Raw genomic sequence first — 18,041 nt, 5'->3', positions numbered from 1 at the left:
TAATTGGTTAATAAGGTAAATTTATTTATGTATTTATTTATTTATTTTTAGGATAGCATGGATAATACGTTCATCTAGTTTCATCACTTTGTATGCATTTATTAAAGAGGTTTAGGATTTAGATATTTACTGCACTGATGCATAGTACAAAAAGTTGTTTCAAATAAAACATTTAAGTTGATTTGGGGTACATTATAAGAGTACCCCAAGACACACATAAATCACTTGCTATAGGAGCCTGATTCCAAATTAATGTTCAGAGTTTCAATCAATTTGACCTTTGACGAATATTTGATTAATAACAGAATAACTGATTGATGACTTGTAGTTTATTAATGATGTCAGTATTGGTTTACAGAAAAATCCTGGAAATGTGTGTGTGTGGTGTTTAAAAATATACATTAATTTCCATCAGCATCTGTGATGAGATCTCAGTGATCAGCCTGTATTCCTTGCAGACACCAGCAGTTTCACAACCATAACTCCAGGTGATTCCACTGAAAATAATAGGCTGCAGTCCCTATAGGGCAGGGTTGAGATTTATACATACAGCATTATCAGGGCAGTGACTGACTGTGTCTGTGTCTATGTGTACGAGGAAGATAAAAGTCCATCTGCCTTCCCCACACCTGCTAAATAAACAAGACATTCTTAGCGTCCAGTAATTTAAAGCTTTAAAATACACTAGGTTGATCCCTGGAGCCAGCATCACAGCCGCTGTGTGTGCTGATGTGCTGGGGAGGCAAAATGAGCTGATCCCTGGAGCCAGCATTACACTTCAGCAATCAACACAAGACAGAAGGATATCTACATCATCAGATGGAAAACAATGCAAATGTATGGAGATGCAGATGGATCACACTAGTTTACTGCAAAGCTATGTCTTAGCTGGTGCTTATCTTGGCGAGAGCCGAGTTCAAATCAGCATGAAGTTCAACATCTACTCTCATGTAATGGAAATCAGTACTTTGCTGCAGGATTACACCCCCCAGAATGCCATAGGGTTGGAGTAGAGCCAGCAATGGAATCATCTGGCTGAAGATATTCACCAGCAAGAAAAATGGCACACTAAAATCATCTAAGTTTGAGCTGGAGAGATATTTGGAGGAAACACATAAAGAATCAAAAAGGCATGAGCCTATGTCAATTCCTTCAGATATCCCACCTATCAATCCACCCGAATACCAAATGGAGGACTGTGCACCTAAGTGGAAAGAAGTAGAGCAAGCCGTGAAAAAAACAAGGGCATCATCATCTCCAGGGCCTAATGGAGTTCCGTATAAAGTGTACAAGTGTGCTTCTGGAGTTCTTCGAATCCTGTAAAAATTGATGAAAGTGACATGGGAAAAATAGATTGTACCAAGAGCATGGGGCCGAGCAAGTGGAGTCTTTATACCAAAAGAAAAGGATTCTACAAGCATCGATCAGTTTCGCCCTATTTCCCTATTAAACGTAGAAGGCAAGATTTTCTTCAGCATTATTGCTAAGAGATTGTCTACCTACCTATTAAAGAACTGCTCCATTGACCCTTCAGTACAAAAAGCAGGCGTTCCAGGTTTCCCAGGATGCTTGGCAACAAATTTAATCAGCAAAAAAGGAGAGGAAGGAGCTCCATGTGACATTCCTGGATTTGACTAATGCATATGGTTCAGTGCCACATGAACTTCTTTGAGCAGCATTTGATTTTTTTTCAGCATACCAATGACAATAACAAAATTAGTGAAAGCCTACTTTGAAGATTTACAATTTAGTTTTTCAACTTCAGAATTCAGCACTACATGGCAATGCCTAGAAGTTGGAATAATGTCAGGATGTACCATTTCTCCACTGGCTTTTACCATGGCAATGGAAGTAATTATAAGGGCATCAGAATGGGTAGTGGGAGGAGAGCTTCTGGAATGTGACTACCACCAATTCGAGCATACATGGATGACATGCCAACAATGACTACAACAGTAGCCTGCACTAATCAGTTATTGGGCAAATTAACAAATAACATTGAATGGGCACGAATGCAATTCAAGCCCACTAAACCAAGGAGCATCTCTATAATTAAAGGTAAAGTAGTAGATAAAAGGCTCTACATTAATGGTGAGGCAATACCAACAGTGTCCGAGAAGCCAGTGAAAAGTCTAGGGAGATGGTAAGACGGGAATCTAAAGGACACTGTTTGTGTGGGAGAAGTTAGACAACAAGCAGTGGAAGGGTTGAAGAGCATAGACAGCAGCGCTTTACCAGGCGAACTGAAACTCTGTTGCTTTCAGTTTGGTCTACTGCCAAGACTGCTGTGGCCACTGACTGTGTACGAGGTTTCCTTGACAGCAATTGAGAAGCTGGAAGCTTTAATCAGTTCATACGTCAGGAAATGGTTGGCAGTTCCACGCTGCCTCAGCAGAGTGGGACTTTATAGTAAAGGAATACTGCAGCTACCAATCTCTGTTCTAACCAAGGAGTTTAAGTGTGCCAAAGTCTGACTGGAAATTACATTAGTAGATTCACTTGACAAATGTATAAGGGAGGCAGCACCTGTGTTGAAAACTGGAAGAAAATGGATGGCAAAAAAAGCTGTGGAAGATGCTAAGACTGCCCTTCGAATCTGAGATATTTTGGGGCAAGTTCAGCATGGAAAAGGAGGTTTTGGTCTCAGTTTAGCTCCTCCTACACGGCACAAGGCAACCCTAGCTCAACAGAGGAAGCTGGTAGTCAATGAGGTGCAAAAGCAGGAGGAGAGGATCAGGTGTGTAATGGCCATTTCCCAGGCCAAGCAGGGAAAATAGATGAGATGGGAAAGTGTAGAACAAGATTGGCTGGCAAGACCTATGGACAATGGAACAGAGCAGGATCAGTTTCCTCATCAGATCAGCATATGATGTTCTCCCATCAAAACAGATCCTAAACCTCTGGGTGGGTGAGGATCGCTCACATCCTTTGTGTTCATTACCTGCAACATTAAGACACATTTTGACAGGATGTAAGGTGTGTCTTAGCCAAGGACCTTTACTTGGCGCTATGACCAGATGCTGCGATGTTTGGCCTTAGCATTGGAAGACAAGCGTAACCTGACCAATAAGTTGCCACCAGTTCCATCAAAGCATTACACACAAAAGACAATATTCCTCCATCCAGGAGAGCAACCACCAAGAAAAGGTGTTAAAATCAAGCCTCGCTCAGGACAACTGGAAGCTGCTAGAGACTGGAAGATGCTGGCAGATGTTGGTCAACGGCTTATTTTTCCACCTGAGATTGCCACCACTAACCTTCAACCAGACATTGTCTTGTGGTCTGGATCAGCACGCCTTGTTCATCTGGTAGATATAACAGTGCCATGGGAATATGCTGTGGATGAGGTGTATGAGCGGAAGAAACTTCGGTATGCTCAACTAGCTGCTGAAGTGGAATAACGAGGCTGGAGAGTCCGAGTTTACCCAGTGAAGGTGGGTTGTCGAGGATTTATGGCACACTCTACAACCCGGTTTCTCAGAGAAGTCGGGTTCAGTGGCCAAGAGTTGCATCACACAGTAAAGAACTTATCTGAAGCAGCAGAAAGGAGCAGCAACTGGCTATGGTTGAGACGGAAAGATTCTGCATGGGGATCTCAAGCACAATAAAAAGAAAACAAAGCTGATATACAGGCAAGTAAGCTGGACTGAGCTGAGTGGGGGATGGAGGGGGGTGATGCTGGGACGCCAAAATCACTGTTGAGCCCTCTTGAGGTGTTGTGGGCTAGTCAACGAAACACAGAGGATGGAAGGTGCCCACTTGAATACCCCAGAGATGTACCCTACTTAGCTCAATCCAGACGGTTGTCATGCTGATGCGCTGGGGAAACCACACTCGGTTGATCCCCAGAGCTAGCATCTCCGCCGTTGTGTGTGCTGATGCGCTGGGGAGGCAAAATGAGCTGATCCCTGGAGCCAGCAATACACTTCAGGAATCAACAACAGACAGAAGGATATCTACATCATCAGATGGAAAACAACGCAAATGTATGAAGATTCAAATGGATCATACTAATTTACTGCAAAGCTACGTCTTAGTTGGTGTTTATCTTGGAGAGAGCCAAGTTCAAATCAGCATGAAGTTCAACATCTACTCTCATGTAATGGAAATCAGTACCTTAACTGTATAGTGTAGAGTATTAGTTGATGATATTTTCAAGCTGTGTTTATTTAAATACGTACTGTATACATTGTGGCAGAGTAGGGGTTTGCTGCAGGACTACATCCCCCAGAATGCCATAGGGTTGGAATAGAGCCAGTAGTGGAATAATCTGGCTCTAATTTAATGAGGGACAGCTGCCTGGGATTAGGCAGACAGTTATATAAAGCAGGTGTTGGGTTTTGTCTGTGTGATTTCTAAGGCCTGGGAAGTTTGAGGAGTGAGACCTGGGAGTATTGTGTATTGGTGAACTGTGAGTGAAATTGTTCCTGACTGACAACAAAGAAAGGAGAGTGGAATTATTTTATTATTTATATTAACATTGATTTATTATTTTTTATTATTTATATATATTTTATTGATTGTATTTTTTATATTTTAATTTTATATATTTTATATTTTATATTATGTAATTTTAGTATATTAAATTGTTATTTTATATTTTTATATTTTATTAGTATTATTTTATTATATTATATAGATATTCTAATATTTTTATATTAATTCAAATTAAATTATTTAATTTTTTTTTATTTATTATTAGTAAGTTTTATTAATTTTAATATTATTATATATATTTATTGACTTCTGCTTGTATGAAAACCTCCCTTGTGTACCGACTTGTTTTGCTTGTGACCCTGTCAACGAACTGTGCCACCTTAAAAATTAAACTGTTACAGGTATTATCCTGTTGAACAAAATCTTCAGAGAATTTCTCCCCTACAGTATTGTGTGGAAGGTCCCCAAAGTGGCAAATCTACAGCACTTTACCACAACAGGTCAAATATTCCATTATGAAGATAGATCTCTTAGGGAATGGCAGCAAAACAAAATAAATAACATTAACTCCAAATAAACATACATTAAAATGTAATATGAAGTTTACACTAATGTGCCTCACTACTTACATTTTCCAGAAGAAGGGTACATGACAAAATAAATAAATAAATTCTAATACCAATAGTGCCCTCTCGATGAAGGCTTGTAGTTGATTTTGAAATACAAGCTCTATAGAGTTCTTGGGAAGTATTATCAATATTTCGAACGTGTCTTGGTTTTGTTTTTTTATAGAAAATGGATTTGTTTTACTTCTGCATTAACTAATACAGGACAGACATGATCAAGCTGAATGTATGTATACTGTGATGAAAAAGCAAAGCTACAGCACATCAGGTTATCGTAACATTCTTTGAATGTAACAAGGGATTGTGCTTGCGATTTTTAATGTACCATATTCATCTTTAAAAAATGAAGACATTGTAAAAGCCATTTAACATTGAACCAACATCTGCAGCACAGAATATGCCTTTACCACTGCTTCCACTCCAGCGATTTAGTGGAACTAAAACTGTACTGCTTTACAAGGATATTGACTAGAGGCAGTAATTAGTTCTCATCTCATTATTATGGAACAAAATGTATCTAAGATAATGAATGCACAGGTTTTTCTTGGCTCTTAGTTATAGTATTACGAGATCCAATAAGTGGTGTTGTGAACTTTTAAAACCAATACTACTTGATGCCCATTGTACTGTACACTGAAAGGAAAAAAAAAGCACTAATGAACACTAATGCCACCACTAAATCAAGTCTAATTTTGTTCTGTACTGTGTGGTCATCCATGCTTTACAGGATAACACTTTGATGTACTAAACATGTTTAGCAGGCTGTATTTTTATGTATTTTTTTTAAAGGAGAGTATGTGCTGGCAGTGATTTCAGAGAATTTGATATACCACCAGTCTCACTGCAACACCGTTTTCATTTCAAACAGAAAGTAGCTGTTTATTAGACTGTATTTTCTTATTGTATTATAATGAGGTTTGTCACCCGCTATCTTCATATACTATTTAAATAGTCTTCACTTCACTGCTCTGGGGAGAACAAGAGCTGATACTATCCTCTGAGACCCATCAGGAGAAAACAACCAGGAAAAACAATCATTTACTTGCCAGCTTTTTCTAATGCATATTCATAAAGTAATTTCTAGGCAAATACAGAGGCATACCACATTGCACAATGGTTGTTTATCAGAAATACATTGGTGGGTGTTTATGAAATGGTTGTCCATTAGGATCTTGATAAAAATGTCTCTTTAAAGGTTTTCAAGGACTCTTTGAGCCCATCATCAATGTGCTATTTTAGAATTTCCGAGAACATCCAGGACTCACTGTTTAGAGTACTTATTTATGTTGAGTCTAAAGGTTGATTGTGCAACAGCTGGGTCAGGAATATCTAAGTTAAGGAAAATCACAACAAATGAAGCAGGTGTGGATGCTTTCCTATTGTTGATTTTGGATACTAGTATCTCCGCCCCACTCAATCACAATGTGTTGTCAGATCAGCTGTTCAGAAGAGACATAAACTGTGGCAAATCCTGTTGTATAATTTTCCTGATGTTCCAGATATTTGTTACAGAATTTCCCGAACCCCTGAAAAAAAGTAAAAAAAGGAGACAAGTATAAAGCAATCTTTGTAGCGTACAGAACATACACTGTCAATGTAGCAGGGAGGAGTCTGGCCATGAACTGGCAACCCTGCGCACCGCAAGTGAGCAACTTAACCACAATGCAAAAGAGCCAGACAGAATCTGTAACTGCAGTGTATCATCACAACACAGCCCGTTACACCAGCACATATTAATTCTGTGTGTAACGTATGCCAAAACTTAGAAACTTTACAACGTTAGTACATGTACAGTCGTAAAAAAGATTACTGAACAGCTCACATGCTTATTATCACTGATAATAACTTGACAACCCACAATTTCATTTTCTTTAAATCATTTATATAACTGATAATTATTTTAAGCAAGGTGACTCCGAAATTGTGGGATTTGAAGTTTTTACAAGACAACCATTTTCCAAACATTTTGGATTTGATCTCACATTTAATAGATATTCACAATTTCAATAAAAAAAGCTTCTCTCAGTGAAGCAATGTCTTATAATATGTTTTTCTTTTACATTTCTACTGAAGCAGAAAACTGATATTAGGTTATCATTACAAGTTAACAGGCATTTTACTTACAACTCTGCTGGGGATAAAAGACATTGGACTAAAACCCAAGAAGTATCACCCATAGAACAACTGTGTCCAGGGGGCATCATTGAAAGCAACATTAGATGGCTACTTCAAGAGTCGTGTTTTGGTGGGGGATTAGCAAATGGATTTTCTTTGGATTATGGACAAGGCGCCAGGTGCGACAAAAGTGTATATCCTTTACCACTACTGCTTTACATTTCCTTTTCCTTTTTATATATATATATATATATATATATATATATATATATATATATATATATATATATATATATAATATATATATATGATATAGATATATATATATATACATGGTCTTGGACCTCTGAGAAATAGAGAATAACGGTCCTACATATCTAAGAAGAGATTTAGAGCTGACAAAGGTTACAAAATAACAAATTCAGATAGATGAAACATGGATATTTGGATGCCCTATTGAGAGTCAAGCAAGGGTAAAGTCCTGAATTTGTAGATGTAGTTTTCTGGTCGCTACTGTCTATAAAAACCAACATAAGTGAGGCACCTTTTGGGCTCCCCAATCACTGCAAAAAAAATAAATAAAACATAGATTAAAAAATGTTTGAATAATCGGATATTTGTCCCAGCACTACTTGTAAGTCAATACAGTGACAGGATTGGTTGGGTGATTTATGCAGGACTTAAATATAAGGTAGTACTGAGCTGAGCATAATCCAAACCCATCATCTCCATGGCAACCCGAAGAACAATAACTGGAAACAATACTGTACCTTTGTTTACAGGATTCCTTTTAGATTCTAATTGTTATGCAAAGATTTACTTGCTGTGTTCTGTAACAAGTGGAGTAGCTCGGAATGGTACTTGTGCAAAAGTACATAGCAGCCTGCCTAACCTAATCTTGCAACTTGAGATGTAATAAAATAAAAGCTAAGTAAAAAAATAAATAAATAAAAAAGATCAAACGACCATTTTTATTCTATTTTTTTATTCATGGACACAGTCAGTTATAGACTTCCGTAACATCAAGTAATAAAGGACAAGATAACCGCTTTGAAAATATGGCCCGCCATTTCTGCACACAAACACATATTATCAGCTGCACCCTCTTTTATTACAGTGATTTCATTCAGATGTGCTGCACCAATAAAGTGGCAATGCTGTTTTGAGTCTTTCAGAGAAAGCATAGCATGTAATCTAATTACTGCTGATAAATTTGGTAGTAGGTTGATGATACAGTGCCATCAAATCATTAATGCCATCTTCAATTATTATTGAGATACCATCAGTGTTAAATCAATAAGTAACACATCATTACAATTATAGAGATAGCAACGTGTAGCTTGACAGGCCAGAGCAAATCTAGCTTATGCAGAAATGTGGTTCATAGGAAACTGATTTAATGTACTGAATGCATGAATCTTGGATAATATATAGTGATGGTAAAACAAGATTTCAGCCAGTATTTCTGCTTTTTAACACCAAAAGGCTGCTTCAGAAGAAATATAAACTGTAAGGCAGTGTCCTTATTAAACAGATGTACTATGCTGCCTACAATGTTCAAGAGAATGATACATGTGAATACAAAAACCTGTTTTCACATAGACATACATGCCTTTGTATTTCATCTCAAAACTAGCATTTTTAAAATGGGTCATTAGTCATTAACATAGTCCCTGCTATCTTTACACATGCTCAACTAACCTGCCCTAAGTTACCGCCCTCTGCCCCTCCCACACACACACAATTATTCTCAAAAAAATGCGCATCTGTAATTTGGTGTCCCCAGCTCACAATCCAAATCCAGTGCCATCTTACTAGCATTTACTCCTGCCTGGGACTGCTCTTCAGGGACAAAACAACAAGGACGATCTTTCCTTAGGAACTGCATCAAGGAACATCATTTTAAGATGCCAAGTAACGTAGTATCTTCACTACACTCTAAACATAATATTCCCTTGGTGAATAAATGCTCTTACAGAAGTGCTCTGCTTTTCATAAGTTACTCTTTGAGTGCCAGAGCGTAATGATGTCAAAATGGAATTCTAGCTAACACAGCGATTTCCTTTAAATCTAGTTAATCTGCACAGTTATGTTGCTTTCATTACAGTTGTAGAATCTATTAGCTATAGTTTATCATGGTTTATCATGTTTAATATACTTTGCCATATCTTTCTTGGCTTCACAGTGCTTAGCTAAAATTGATCATGCTTTTACTCTTTTGTATTTCACTTTGCTGTGCTTTTGGGTAAGATCATTTATTTTGTCGCTTTGTGTACCTGGGGTATGATAAACAAAAAATAAATAAACATAATTAATATTGTATTATGCAGTCAAACAGTATGATTTCTAGAATATATGCAGCAGGAACAGTGAACAGTATGTGTTATGTGATTAATTATATTTATCAGGGTACATAGATTTTCAGAACTGCAGACAATGGGAAAACCAGCATGGTCTACGTGACAAAGGAATTATGAAATATAAATCATCATTATATCATTCAAGATCTGTTAAACACTGAACAGTGCCGTAGCAGAAAATGCGTGTTTGTCTGCCTGATTACTGCATTGTGCCATGAGAGTAATCATGAGATCCATTGAACTTGTAACACCTCCCCTGCCTGTGGTGTACAGAAATAGCACAATGCCTTAAAGTCTAAAATATAACAAATTGTAGACCAACTACACCAGTTCAGTGTGATAAGGCACAAAACAAATTATCAGACAATAGATCTGAAATTGCACGAAAAAGGTAGCCAAGAAAATCACACAGAAAAATTCAGTAGAAGTTTGTTTATTGTAAAAATCAGATTTCATACTCTCTTGCCATTCCAAACTTCAAATACTGCATTCCCACTCCTGCACAAACAGACAGACAGACAGATAAACAGTCACAAACCCCAGGATGATCATTTATTTTGCAAGAGATGTGTGCTATTTATATTCAGCTGCGTAAATGTATCAATGATTCAATTAGTCTGTGCCCTATAAGACAAAACAAGGAAACCGAGTGGAGAAACCAACATAACAGTATACAAATCAATCATAAAGTAGCAGACAACATAAAACGTGCACTGATCAAATAAATAAATAAAATTATGAAAACAGTAATAATAACATAACAAGTGTAAAATAAATGTAAACAGGGCATTCTTAACCCTGTTACGAACCTACGTTTCTAGTGATCTCTAATCTGGTCAGACTCAAAACTGACATCTCTTGCCCGTTATTATTTAGTGAAGTCATTCAAAAAACAGTTATCTGGAATTAGTGATTTTATAAAATCGCCTAGCATGATGCAGGGGAGAAGTCCAGGTACACAAGTGAATATCAGACAACTGTGTTCATGTGTAAGGGTGTCTCGTGCAGTTGGGATGAGACAACAGCAATGTGATGCTGACTACTTTTGGCTTACCTAACTGTGAGAAATTATGTTTCTTAGAATAAAGGGGAACCCTACACACATCATACTAGCTTATTATAAATAACGAAAAAAATTTAAATAACAAAAAGATTCAGAGCCTTATAATTTGAAGACATTCAATATCGGAATCTGAAGTGCAGCAAGGAGCTGGTAATTTCCTTTTGAATTGATGATAGGGTAAGCTATCTCTAATTTAATCTGAAGGTCTTACACAGACCAAGCTAATTCACTCTCCCCCAAAAGCAGATTTGACCTTGGAGACCACAACATTCAAATAATTCAAGGAACTTTAAAGATTTACTCCAAACAATGGCAGTCAGGTAATCCCTCAGTAAGGCCAATTAAACAGATCTAAAACTATCTTTTGAACGTGTTGGAAAAGCAGAGAAGGCTGCATGTTTAGATGCCAGAATAGCAATCAGTTTGGTAACTGACCAACGGGCACCTCTTACACAAATTAAACACTCGTAACCGTCTGGTAGTATGTGCACATTAAGATTTAAGGCAGGCTGAAATGTTTTATGCAGATTATGTACTGTATTCATGGTTCTCAAATAATCTCCCCGGTTTTTTATTTATTCATTTTTTGTTATTGTTACTTTTTTAAAACAATTATTTAGTGGAGAGTGTGGGTCGTTTTTATCAATTAATTGTTGTCCTGTACTTAATCAATAGAGTATTGTCAAATTCATTTCAGCCACTAGCTTCATGTACAGTTGGTTGTTATTAATTTGTGTAGATGATTAGTAATGCAAGAAAATCAATTATCTTAAAATCCACCAAAATGTGCCCAGCACTCACAACATCACTCAACACTAGTAAAAGGCATAAGCCAAAATGTGAATGTTTAACATTACAGATACATTACATCAGCCCTGCTACAGGTGTGTTACAGTGAAATTCATCAAGTCAAGCATGCTATCCACACTTCCAGTCATCACAGAACCCTAACCCTAACCTTGAATCCCACTTCTGTTGGGGCAGCGGCTCATCAGGCTCTTCCTATGCGCTTGTCAGCTTTAACAATAAGTCACTTCATGGGGGACCTATAGTTATGTTTGCTGGTTGATTGTGAGTGGTGCCTTTCTGTGTTAGGATTCCTGTGGATAGATATAGATCTATTCTATTAACCTAGACAGGTTGAATTGTACACAATAGGCAATTAGACATCTGCTGCCATCAGTTTTTTGACTGAAGCTCAATATAAGACAATCGTTTTTAATGAACAGAGACGGCTGCCCTAGGGGGTGTTAATCTAAAAAAAAAAAAAAAAAAAAAAAAGTTTGGCAGCTCTAATTTGATTCAGGGGAAGGTATAAATGAAACCACTCTAACAGCCTTGAACACAATATACTGTGAGGCTCCAGAGGTGGCAGTTCTGAAGGGTCATTCCACTCCAGGTTTAACAGATAAAAAGAGAACAATCAGCTCTGGCCATGCTTATTGCAATATATACATATATTCACCTTTTTTTTTTTTTTTAACATTTTTTAACCTAAAATGCTAAGGTAAAAAATAAATAAACAAAAGAAGCTCTCACAAAAGGAAATTATCATTCCACAAGCACAGAACTAACAAGATGATTGCACTCTGTGTGTGCGCTATAGTTTCCCCTGTGCTTTTATTGTAATTTGTGCAGCAGTTTAGATTCCAAAGCTGATTAAAGCTGCAGAGGTAGTGAATCTACATTTTTATTTTTCTGGGAAAAATAATCTGTTGTTTTGTCTTATAAAATAACAGATAGAAAAAACAACAACACATACAAGCCACAACCCCCCCCCCCCCCCCCCCAAAAAAAAAAAAAACTGAAATATATAAAAACTATTTTAAAATGAATTCCCCCCCAAAAAAACACCAAAATACCTAACTCACGTCTATATCTTTACATACTCAAAATAAATATTTGAGTTCTGTTCTTTATTAGTAATGCAGTCAGCCAAAAAACAAAAATAAAAGACTCGCTTCCAGATAAACGTATGTTAGATAAAATGACTTGCCCTCAAATCTCGGAATATAAGAGCCAGTATTCAGAGCATCTGCAGTATTTCTCAGTTAATGTTGCGGTCCTGACCTTGTTATGAATGATATATCAGGATGGCTTTAGGGTCACACAAAAAGAGGTAAGTGCTTTCAATAATTAAAAAGACTCAGGACAGTGACTAGGCTGATTAATCTTTGATCTATACTGTACCCTTTAGAAAAGTGTTAGTAGGTCATTTTGTATCACTCAGTTTTATTTCTTACTATCTTTTCCCTCACAAGTAAATAGGAAACATGTTAGCTGTCTGTACAATATGTACATTTGTGTATAGATAAAATCATATAGTCATTTTGCCTTTCATTTTCATCCTAAATGACATATTTCCATTAGGTAGCTATTTATTCAATTACTTTACTCAAAAGGTAAACCTAAAAGATCAAATACCCACAGGCACAAAAAATTGTCAATACAAAATTTATACACGCTTCCTTGAGTAATATGTTTCAATGTATGAAGTGGACTTATAGGTGTATAAGCTGCTAAATTGTTAAAGCATTAGCTTGTTAAAATAAATACTTTTTTGTTATGTTCAATTCATATCACATTTTTGCACTGCTTACAATGAATTATTCTGGTTATATAATGATAATTTATGAAGCATATAATTTTTAATCATGTGACTTTTATACGAGCCCCAACATTAACATACATTAATGGTTTATGTTTGACACGGGATTAAACGTCATTGCGGGGGGGGTATAGTTTATGTGACCCATTAGCGCAGGTCAGTCTTATTTCTTTTTCCCAAGGGTAACTTAGTCAGTACAGTACGTTTATGCAATACAAGTGCATAATTATATTCAGTACAGTTTCATTTAAATATTATATATATATATATATATATATATATATATATATATATATATATATATATATATATATATATATATATATATAATGTTATTAGATCTTAATCTAAGTCCTAATAATAGATAAAGATAACCTGATTAAACAAATGACACAAAAACACAATACTTTTTCAACATTTATTTATCCACAGATGATTCAACATTCAATATCTATGTGTGAAAAAGTATGTGAACCTTTAAAGTCTGTAACTGGTGGCACCTCCTTGAGCAGCAATGACTTCAACTAAGCGTTTCCTGTAACTGATGGTCAGTCTCTCACATCGGCTATGAGGAATTTTGCCCATTCCTCCTTACAAAACTGCTTCAACTCAGTGACATTTGAGGGCTTCATTACCTGGACAGCTTCAGGTCCTACCACAACATTTCGATAGAGTTTAGGTCCAGACTTTGACTAGGCCATTCTAAAACGCAGAATTTCTTCTTCTGCAGCCATTCTTTTATAGATCTGCTTGTATGTTTAGGATCATTGTCTTGCTGACTGACCCACTTTCAGTTAAGCTTCAGCTCATGGACGGATGGCCTGACATTCTCCTCTAGAATCTTCTGATACAATGATGGCAAGCCTTCCAGGTCCTGAGGCAGCAAAGCAAACTTCACACTCCCACTACCATGCTTGACGGTTGGGATGAGGTTCTTCTGTTCAAATGCAGTGTTTGGTTTTCGCCAAACATAAAGTTTCTCATTGAGGCCAAAAAGTTTTACCTTTGACTCATCTCTCCAGAGAACATTGTTCCAGAAGTCTTGTGGATGATCTATGTGCTCTTTGGCGAACTTCAGACGGGCAGTAATGTTCATTTTAGAGAGCAGTGGTTTCCTCCTGGCTATCCTTCCATGAACACCATTCTTGTTCAGCCTTTTTCTAATAGTTGAGTGATGAACACTCACATTAGCCACAGTGAGAGTGACCTGCAGATCCTTGGATGTTACTGTGGGGTTCTTTTGTGATTGTTCTGGGGCTCTTTTTGTTCTTTTTTGATTTTCCTGTTTGTTCTTGGAGAGATTTTGGTAGGATGGCCCCTCCTGGGTAGAGTGACTGTGGTCTTGAGCTTTCTCCATTTGTAGACTGTCTAAAATTGGATTGGTGAAGCCCCAAATCCTTAGAAATGGTTTTGTAACCCTTTCTAGACTGATGAACATCAATAACTGTTTTACTGAGGTCTTCAGCGATTTCTTTTGATCGTGGCATGATGTTTTCACACACCTGTATGGTGAAGACCAAACTTTGATCTTTATATAGGGTGGGGCCTCCCAAACTCACCCCTGAAGATCTACCTTATTTAAACACCTGATTCTAATTATTCCCTTAATTGAGCTGATAAAACCAGGGGTTCACTTACTTTTTCACATACCCTGAATCTTAATTACTCATTGTTTGTTTAATTCATACATCATTTTGTTTCAAAAGACATTGAATTGGTTAATATAAACCCTATTGGATATTTAAGAAAAGGCTGGTTTTGATTCAAGAAGGCTATCATGGTAAAACTATGGAATTTCCATAATTATCATTGGGGTTCACAAACCTTTTCTCAGCACTGTAACTCCCATGTCATCAGAAATGTAATATTCAGTTCAACCCTGAAAACCCCCCTGCAATTCAGTCCTGTGCCACTGCCAATGCAGAGACAACAACAACAACAACAACAACAACAACTTTCGACTTTTAAAAAGCTTTCTATGACACCTCAAAGTGCTGTATAAACTGAACACAAAACTACTCTGATAAAACAGCCCCAAACAATTGCAGAGGCCAAATTGCAATCTAAATAAAACAAACCTGTTATAACATTACAATACATGGGCCCAAATACCAAACATTAAAAAAATTGAAAATGTGAACAGTATTTAAGGTTTATTTTAATTTGATTTTTAAAATACCAGCTGAGGCAATTGTGTTGAATGGTGTGGTGGATTGTATGATGTGAAATATATTGAGACCAACACACTGGTTGCAGTTGTGACCTCACTAGAATTTGAACCCAAGCCCACAAAGGTAAGAAAGACCCATTAGAGCACAAAATATGAAAATGGCATTTTAATGAAGTTCTTTTCTTAAGAGCTTTTAATAGGATTTGCATAGGCGGGTTGTGAAATTGTCGTGTTACAAAAACGTTGACTAAAAGCAAATTAACATCATAATAATTAGCCAGTTAGAATATTTTACAAATAAAGTGCAAACCCATAAGCTAAATTCCTTTTTTTTAATTGTTTTTTTTTTTAATTTATTTTTTTAAATTACCATATGTGAAGTATTGGTTATATTATTTTTTTTCTGTTAAATGACTATTGGAAACAGGGCTACATTGTTCTTAAAAGTTTAACTGTATTAGTGAAAGATGCTACTGAATTCAAGAGTCAGTGAGGTTAAAACACACACATCACGTATGCACGCATGCACCCACACACACACGTTTGCATTTCTATACTTGTGGGGACTTCTCATTGACTTTCACTATATTTTTATTCACTATTTCTAACTCCAGTCAGACAAAACTCCACACAGAGTGAAAGGCATATAAAGGTGTTTTACAAAGTGGGAACGTCCACACAACGTCGTTTTTTTCAGGAGCTACTATCTTTGTGGGGACATTCACACATTGCTAGTAATACCTGCCCACACACAAAGGCACACAAAAAAGAAAGTTTCAATAGTAAAAATACATCCAATAAACAACTTAGATACCATATTCAATTCAGGGGCTTATGAGTAGTCTTAAGCACTTTCATTTTGGAATTGCAAATGGGGTGGGGGGTGTTCAGACAAAAGGGGCTAATGACAATTTAGAGTAGATAGCTATGAGAAACTATTTCGTTCATTTCTTTATTGCAGTTTCGGCTTGAAATACGCACTGAATCTTTGGGAACCACCTAATGTAACCCTTTCAAACTGATTTTGAAAATCTGTATGTACTGTATGGTCACATGGGAAACAGCTTTCAAGTGGTATGTAAAGCAACCCAATGAGAGGGGAAATTAAGTTTTGTCGAATGTAATTAAATCCTGAATGTTACAGAATGAGTGTCTGCAAGCTGCGTGCAGATATCTTACAGGAGCAGTTCATTAATTGTGTCTGGGAGATTGGCCAGCAGTATTCTAGCAGGTTTGCTGCAAACCTGATAGAGAAGAAAATCAATTGGAGCACAACACAAAGGTAATTGATACTAGAAAAAAAAAAAAGACATGTTCGGAGATATGGCTCTTCTATTTAACGCCAAATCTTATTAACTAAACTGGGTAATTTCACAGGCAAGGAAGATTAGAAGTGTCTGGAAAAGGTAAAAGAGTGATTATTACCATTTTCCATGTCTAAATTGCACAGATAGTGGTAATTAGGTTTCACTGGGATGAGAAGTGCACAGAATTGGTGTTCTGCTTGTTGGTGTCTCTAAGAGGGTTAATTGTTTACATAACATTTGGGCATCTTTGCATTGGCTGACTGTCTAGTCTAGGATTGATTTTAAAATTCTGCTGATTACCTATAAGCTCTAAATGGATTGGCTCCATGCTATATAAAAGATTTAGTACACAACTATATTCCTTCACGGAATTTGTGGTCTGTGTACTGGTCTATTTACATTCAATGGGTGACAGATCATTCTGCAGTTCTGCACCAAGATTGTGGAATAATCTTCCTGGGGTGATCAAGGACTCTGAGACTTAAATCAAGTCTTAAAATGTACTTTTATATACACTAGCATTTCCTAATATATATATCAAAATATGTTAATATCTGCTAGATTGTTTTTTTATTTTTTTTTAATTGAACTGTACAGTGCTTTGTGATATTTGTACATGAACGGCATTATAGAAAGAAAAGATTATTATATACGTGTTTTAGCCAAAACCATACATTTATTTACACAGCATGCAAATGTCAGAAGGTTCCTTTCAATTGTACTTATGCGAGGGTACAGAAAGATCTTTTGATGGTTTAGCTAATGCCTTTACTCTAAAATGTTTATCATATAGCTTTAGTGGTATAACGACAGTCTATGGCATTTTGCAATGACATTTTGAATGACTACCAGATAAATCAGTGGGCTAAACAAAGTGTTGACTTAGTGTTCAAATAAGTTTGTTTTATATGCCTAAAAAGTGTATACCTTATTGAAGTTTTTATAATAATATCTTTTATATAGCACCTTTCATAGTGGACCACCATCACAAACCACTTTACAAGACATGAGACTAGGATGTGTGAACTGTGGATCAACTGCAGAGTCACTTACAACAATATCTCACCTGAAAGAGGTTAAGTGACTTCCTCAGGGTCACACAGTGAGTCAGTGGCGGAGCTGGATTTGAACCAAGGCCTTATAGGTTATAAAGCCCTGTGCGTTAACCACTGGAAAAACCACAACACGTTATCTGTAAATATCCACCTGATGAAGCATGCATACATACATACATACATACATCCTGTGGTGTACAAGGAGTTAATACTGAGTAACATGCAAATCCGTGGAGAAGATATTACAGAGCCTGGAGAAAATGCTACCAGACAACCTCCCTGTTTACTTAACAGACTTTA

The sequence above is a fragment of the Polyodon spathula genome, chromosome 23 (genome assembly GCF_017654505.1).
Source record: "Polyodon spathula isolate WHYD16114869_AA chromosome 23, ASM1765450v1, whole genome shotgun sequence".
Classification (NCBI taxonomy): Eukaryota; Metazoa; Chordata; class Actinopteri; order Acipenseriformes; family Polyodontidae; genus Polyodon; species Polyodon spathula.
The sequence above is the reverse complement of the archived record's forward strand: the minus strand, read 5'-3'. Positions refer to the sequence as shown.